Source organism: Phalangium opilio, unplaced genomic scaffold (genome assembly GCF_054372755.1).
Source record: "Phalangium opilio isolate 3A_F unplaced genomic scaffold, DU_Popi_V2 ptg000037l_1, whole genome shotgun sequence".
Classification (NCBI taxonomy): domain Eukaryota; kingdom Metazoa; phylum Arthropoda; class Arachnida; order Opiliones; family Phalangiidae; genus Phalangium; species Phalangium opilio.
In genome coordinates this window covers 684,759-692,500 of record NW_028324160.1, presented here as the reverse complement: position 1 = coordinate 692,500, position 7,742 = coordinate 684,759, and the positions used below count along the sequence as shown (strand labels likewise).

Below are 7,742 nucleotides of genomic sequence, written 5' to 3'. Positions count from 1 at the left end.
TTGTACTGGTATAGCCCTTTCGATGTATTGATCACTGTGATTTCTCTTGATTCCTTGTCCAATTCAATCTGATTATAAACTTGTTTTAAGTCGATCTTCGTGAAATATTTGCATCCTGCCAGTCTGGAGAATATATCTTGGGCTCTTGGCAGCGGATAGACTTCGGTATTGATAGCTGGATTAGACGTTGAGCTGAAATCTCCAGAAATTCGAATGCTCCCATTTGGCTTCACAACAGGAACAATTGGAGATGCGTATTTAGAAAACGGAATGCTTTCGATGATGTCCTCTTTCTCCATTCTTTGCAGCTCAGCTTCCACTTTTTCGGTCATGGAATATGGTACTGTTCGAGCTTTGCAGTATTTTGGAATTGCATTAGGCTTTATATGAAGATGAGCTTGTACATTTTTCAGTCTTCCCAGTCCTGGCGTGAACACATGATCATGTTTCTTCAGAATGGTATCTAGTCGCATGTTGGTCGGACTCATGTGATTGACCCCGAAGTCGTTGAGAGACGGCAATATCTTAAACATAGAATGTAGCCATTTTCTGCCACATAGATTGGGACCTTGACTCCTGACGACAAGGACTGGTAATTCGGCTTCCTTTGACTTAAACGTAGCCAATACAGTCGTTGTTCCAAGGACGTCGACTGCCTCGCCAGTGTATGAACGTATACTTTTCTTAAATTGCTCGAGTTGTCCAGTGTTGGGAATTCGGCAAAATTCGTCTTCTCTGATCATCGTATGACCGGAACCTGTGTCAACCTCGAAATTCATGTTAATTCCATTAATCTGACACGTAATTACATCGGGTGGTGGTGTGCTTGTGTCTGGGTCTGTGCTCTCAGTTGTGATATTGTTGACCGGGAAATCATATTGTCGTGCTACTGGCTGGTCTTGATCGATGTGGTGTGTTCGGGATTGAAATCTAGAGTTTACACCGTACGCTTTATTCGGTTTCTCGGCAGCTGTTGATTGGCAGGCCTTGGCAATGTGACCAATTTTCTCACACTTGTAACATGCTTCTTCAAGGAACGGGCATTCGTGACTTTTGTGATTTTTAGACGTGCATCTATTGCATTGTCTGGCACTAGGAACAAACTTGGGCATAGACTGTGATCGATCTGCTCTTCTCAAAGGCTTTCGTCGTGTGGCAACTTCGTATTCCGAGTCGCGATTCGAGACGTGGTTCGCGGACGTGTCAGACTGATTCTCTCCATTCTGAATACGTTGAGTGTTATGCGTGGCGGTTTCCATTGTATGAACAATGCGGGTAGCGGCTTCCAGAGTGAGAGTGTCATCCTCGGTAAGTAATCTTCTTTGCATGGTTTCGTCATTGATTCCACATACGAGCCTGTCGCGGATCATTTCGTTGAGGTTTGTACCGAAACTGCAATGTTCAGACAGTTTTCTGAGCTCGGAAACGTAGATTGCCACGGACTCCCCTTGTTTTCGGTTCCGGTTGTTGAAATGGAATCGCTCCACTATTTTAGAAGGTTTCGGATCGAAGTGTTGTTTCAGCACTGTCACCAAGTCAGCATAGGTCTTGTCTGGGATCGTGAGTGGTCGGATTAGATTCCGTAGTAGAGCATACGTATTGGGATCCAATACCGTTTGTAGTATCGCTCGCTGTTTATCGTTGTCGGTAATGGAGTTAACTTTGAAATATGCATCAAGGCGCTCAGCATACTGGGTCCATGATTCGACTCTGCTGTCAAAGATCTCTAACCTGCCGTAGACGACTGCCATGTCTTGGTGTTGCGAGGTAGAGGTGTCGTAGCGGTGTTCGGTAGAAATGTCTTGTTGTTGTCTGGTAGCACTGCCCTTTAACGTAAAGTGTAAAATGCCTCCGTCGCCATTGTTGTGTATGCTTGATCTTCCGTATTGAATGTGGTCGGGAATAAAAACTTAACAGTGTTTATTTACATTGGTTGCAAAAGTTACATGGCGGTCGACGTATGAGACGATCCGGTTAAAAATCTTCGTATTTATACATAAACAATTTGTTATCTTATCGTTTAAAGATTAAAGTCGTTTTTTAATACATCATGGAAAATGTTTTTTATAGGCGATTTAGTAGACATAACACATTGTTTGTTGGTTGGCTCGCGTTAAGTGGCATCGTACCAAACTGAGCTTCATCCATCAAGCATTACATTCATTAACCACAACTTGATACTAATATAACTTGTTAAAAGTGTGTCAATTATAGGCCTTTGAGTTAAAATTATAATGAATGTGGACTATAAAATAAGGTCATTACTTTTCGTGGAAAATCACCGTTAACGGCAGTGCAATTTCATGGGTTTAATTGTTTACAAGGTAAAAAAAGATGTCACGTTGGTGAGGAATATGTGTTTATCTTCATTAGTAAGCGTGGTCTTCCACAAATCATTACCTAATTAAAAATTTCAATCATTTGGGTAGAATGCCATTTTTAATTAGTACATATAAAAGCACATATGTACTAAAGAACACGACTACATTTTAAATACTGTAACTTTAATTTACAGTTTTTTATTTACCCTGTTTTACGAGATAAATAAAGCATAAAATCATAGCATATTACAAAGCAGATTTCGAAGACACAGGTTATGAGGAAACCAGGATAAAGGCCAGCTACCCGGGTGCTATGGAAATTGTTTTGACCAAGGCTTAGCCGCTTAGGGAAAGATTAATTTAAAATGATTTACAAAGTTAATGATAGTTCCTACCCTAAAAGCGTCTTAAATTTAAATTAATATTAAGTTTTCGCAACTGAAAATATTAAAATTAGACCTAATTACTTTCCTATACTTTCACAAGCTATTTAAGGGGACGATTCAGAATTGAGTGTTTTGATGTCGTCAACGACATGGCTGCATAATTAAAGCTGTCTTATCTCTATAGGCCATTTCATCCAAAAGGCTTTATGAATAAACTCTCGAATTGTTATGAGGCAACTAAGTGTTAAAAAATGCAAATTTTGGTCGCGCTGATATTTTCTAATAAATTAGTGTATCCAAGGTAAAATATCCCAAATCGAGTTACGGTGTAAATGTTATCAAAATTAATAAACAAACTTAATTATTATCCATGAAAATCGCTTAGCGGAATGAGAAATGTTGTACCTTTCATTTAAGGTCTTTCCCAAAACTAACAAACTTATAGCTTTTCTAAAATCCGAGTAACCGGATGGTTTTTTTTTCAAAATATTTCCCATGTTATTTCTACGGGAAAAAATCCTATTTTTCATCAAAGCGTGTGATTAATTTTAAAGAAATGAAAACCACCCTTAGCATCTTTATTTTTTTTTTAATAAATTAATGGATGGATCTTTTTGAAATTTTAACCACACATTAAGCGCCCGAATTGTAGTTCTGTGGAATATTTTCAAAACAGTAAACGTAATACAAAAAAAGTTACATCCAATCATAAAACCACCCTCATACGGGTATGGTCTTATCTAATAGAGCTACCGCTCTATCAGAATAGACACATTCGCCAATTCCATACATAAAATAACGTCGCCTCCATTCTAGAAATATTGAGCATCCCTAGACTGAGCCTGGGGCTGCTTAGCCTCCCGCGTTTAGCGTCAATGTTAGCCTTAGTAATAAAGGCAGGCTGCGCCTCTTTTATTGTGTTAGATTTCCACCGCGACCCCCCCCACCTCTCAGCATAGCCTCCTCAAGCTTTTAGAGATAGAAGTAATTTCCTCACACTACGGTCTTAGAGGCAGCAGACGAGGAAAAGGTCCCTCTCCCACAATCCAATGAGTAGCGCTATTTCCCAAAAACACAATATCTAACTTCTAGCCTCTTTATTGGCTACTTGATGTTTCAGGGGGATAAAAACAGGACGACTCTCAAACGAGGTAGAAAGAAGGCTAAAGTAAACTTTTGACTCAAGTTTTATACTCTCTTCTATTTTCTTTAGATAGTAATAGGTAAAGAAATTGTATTAGTACTTATTTACTTGCAGCATATTCTTCAGGGTCAATAAAACATACTGTGTCGCGGAAATTGACACGCTGTCATGTATGAATTTCCACTCATAAACTCTAGCAAATATTTTTGACTGTCTGAATAATAATTTAGCTTAACGTCAGAACTTTCAGACACAGAGGCTACGGCAAAAAATCTTACATAGGAACTTGGTGTAAGATTATTCTACTTGTGGTGTAATCAAGTTTGAAAAGTCGCGTAAACTGTAACATTAGATTCTTGTTGGCATACACTTATTAAGGGGAAGCTCCTTGGTGGAAAAAGCCTATTTATTTCACGATTCGCTTCAATTGCTGATTTTTCACTTAGTTATATGTCGTATTCTGAGAGAGCGGTTGCTCTCTTAGATAAGACCTCATACTGCGTTTAATGTATAAGGGTGGTTTTTTGATTCGATGTAACTTCTTTCCTATCATGGTTACTGCTTTGAAAAAATTCCACTGAACTAAAATTCGGACCCTTAATATGTAGTTAAAATTTCAAAGAGATCCCTCCATTAGTTTTTATTATAGAAAATATAGTTGCTAAGGGTGGTTTTCATTTCAATAAAAAAATTCAGACATTTTGGCAAAAAAAGGGAAATTTTCCCATAGGAATAACATGGGAAATGTTTGCTGTGATAGCCAAATGGTCTCGACCATTTTTTGAAGACTATTTATTCGATAGGTCTGAAAATGGTTTTAAATGAAAGGTTGAACATTTTTTTGGTGCCTTTCGAAGTTTTATTGAAAACAATTAATATTAAGTATTACTTTTTGTACTTTTAAGGACATACTTGAACTTACGACCTTTTATTCTGTTGGACTTACGTGGTATAATCCTAGCTAAAATCATAGAGAAACGTACTGTTGGACTTACGCTGTTTTACCGCTAATAGAGCGAAGTTTTTTGTTTACTAAATGCGTCGTCCGCTCTGTTTATGGACGAGCTTAAGGCGAATTTTTCCACTTTTCATCTAAAAGAAGGGGTTAATCAGTCCCAATTTTATTTTATTCTCGTAAGTTAAACTTCATTATAATTTAATACAAAAGAATTTAAAGTTAAGATTTAGCCGATAATTTTTAAATTCACTGATTTCACTAAGCCTCGGTCAAAAGTTCAAGACAGGCTGATTGTACTATTGTAGACTAGAGACCAATTGGCCGTGTTGCGTTCGTTTTAAGGTGTTTCACCTGGTGCCATTGGCCAACGATAGCCGCTAATTAGGTAATTTGTTTAAATTAAATCAATTTTTGTTGTTTAAAGTAGATCAATGCAAACTACGCACAAGGGTTCATTCCCTGGTTTCTCGACTGGTGCCGTCAGGCAACGGTTACCGCTACGAAGATACGTTTTTTACTGGTAAAATAAATCATAGATTCAATCACACTATCACTAAACTCTGTCACCAAATCAACCAATATTTTTAATTCAGGTCCTTCCAATCATTTGTACTTGGTAACAATTGAATTATTAATTATTTTGCGCTCATTCTAACGTTACCTAAGAAAACAATAAACAATGGCCAGATTACCAACGATAAACGCTACAGAGATTATATCTGGTGCATGCGGTCAACGGTAACCACTGCGCAGATCATTTTGTTTGTTTAAATTAGTGGTAAAATAATTGATAGATTAAATCACACGATCACTAAACCCTGCTGACAAACCAGTTTTTTACCCCGGCTCTTGCAATCATTTTTATTAGGTAACAGTTACGTTTTTAATTACTATTTATAACCGCTATAATTTAGAATAAAGGTTTTTGTTTAAATTAGATACATTTTTGATGTGTAAAGTAGATTAATTCAAACTACGCAGAAGGGTTCATTCCCTGGTTTCTAGACAAGGGTTACCGCTACGAAGATACGTTTTTTGCTGGAAAAATAAATGATAGATTCAATCACACTATCACTAATTCCTGTCATCAAATCAATATTTTTAATTCAGCCTCTTCCAAGCGCGAAATTACAAATTAAAGGGATGTACAGTGTGTTAATTAATTAATATAAATTTTGGATAAATATGTAACACACAATCATTAGTAATTTCTGAAGAGAGGAAAAACGGTTGAAATTAATTTTTTTTAAATTTAAAAAGCAAATTTGGCTCAGAAAAAACCCAGCGCCAGAAGCCTGTCTTATAAAATTTTCACAAGATGATTCGTTCAAGAATGTCTAGAATTAAGTCGCATAGAAGTAATAAATATTTCACTTAAGTCAGCTGACTTGGCCAGGCAGGGCATAGCCCACTCGATTCATGCTCACGGACGCTGCTGTGCATCTTGCGTAGTGTTACGCGTGATCTACTGGGCAGGGTAAACAAATACGGGGCTGCCAGGCTGCTCTTACACAATAATGATACAGGGCAAATGACCAGTTTAAAAATAAAACCACGGGACCACTAAGAAAATGCAAGGGTAACCAGAGTCCAGACATTAACTCAAAAAGTTTAATTGTCCAATTCCTAAGTTTAGCAGACGACGTGGTCAAATATTATTATATAGCGCGAGCAGCTTGCGTCCATGAGCGCGGATCGAGTGGGCTATGCTTGCAGGAAGAATCTTTGTCTCAGTTACACCAAAGAGAATATAGGGGAGGAGTTGAAGATCCCCCGCTCCACAAGGCTAAATTACATTGTTGCCCCTAAATTATACTAGTGGTACGAGGGAGCTTCCGGCTCAGTCGCGCCACCTACGATATCGTTAAATGTCTCAAACGGAAATGCCTCGGTACTGCGCATTGAAGATGCGCGGTAGAAAAGAGCAACAACATTTTCCCCTCTTTCCACTCCTCCCCTATATTCTCTTTGGTTACACCTTGTATTGGAAACCCCCATACCTATAGCGTTGCCTGTGTACCCCAACCTACGGCACCCTAGTCCTCCCAGCATCCTCAGCGGTTAGGTAGGGTCGTACACTCGTACTGGATGAAATTGTAAAGGGCGCCCCCTCTATCTTAAAATTAGAAGCTAGCTCTCATACAAATAAAATGGCGCTACGCGGCAGCACTTAGCAATCGCCTACCGAATGGTAGGGGCGTGCGCGAGGTACATTGGGAGAGATACGGTGCCGTAGGTCGCCCATCATCATTTGCAATCCATCTCAATTCCCTTATCCCTGGTTACACGGCTACAACGAAAACCAAATACCAGCAACATAAGTCCAAGCCAGTCATCTGAAAGACTCAAAACGATGACTCTGATTCTTCTCAATTTGAAATATCAGTAGAAATGTTTCTAGATAATCCTCAGAGTTATTTTAAATATTTTAATGCTCAAAGCCAGGGGATAAGGAAAGGCCAAAATAATTTTACTATGGAAATTTGATGTTTTCAGTGATAAATTAATCTCATTGGTGATAACTGATTAACTGGTACCTAACTAGCAATATTAGGTCCCTTATGCTTACGCTCCCCTATATTTATGTTTGTGCTTAGTGCAGATTTTAAAAATGCCACAGTTTCTTAACAATCTTAATTAAAATGAAGACTGAAGGAACAGATATTAATAAAAAATGTCTTCGTGGACAAAGACTTGAAAAAGTAAATGATAAGAAAACAAAATGGAATGACCGAAGTAACAGATATTAAACTTTTTCTTTAAAGACATGATTATAAAACATCAATTATTTGAAAAAAAAATACTTATCTTCGTTTTTTTCACCAAAATTACATTTGCCCAAGAATTTTGTATCATTAAATTTTCCATTCTTTTCAAAATGGTTCGTGTCAAAGATTTACTATTTAACAGAAACATGCGACATCGTTTATATT

At 37.8% G+C, this 7,742-nt stretch overlaps 1 long non-coding RNA gene across 5 annotated transcripts; it reads left to right on the top strand.

Moving 5' to 3' along the window:
• Positions 1 to 4,777: 4,777 nt before the first annotated feature.
• On the top strand, positions 4,778 to 6,131 carry LOC149682852 (uncharacterized). Of its 5 annotated transcripts, none has more exons than XR_016384144.1 (5): positions 4,779 to 4,985; positions 5,073 to 5,329; positions 5,403 to 5,425; positions 5,497 to 5,677; positions 5,748 to 6,131. It is a non-coding gene; the product is annotated as an uncharacterized LOC149682852 (long non-coding RNA). The 5 variants fall into 5 exon arrangements; XR_016384145.1 differs by having other exon boundaries at positions 4,782 to 4,985; positions 5,497 to 5,587; XR_016384141.1 differs by having other exon boundaries at positions 4,778 to 4,985; positions 5,403 to 5,677.
• The last annotated feature ends 1,611 nt before the right edge of the window (positions 6,132 to 7,742 follow it).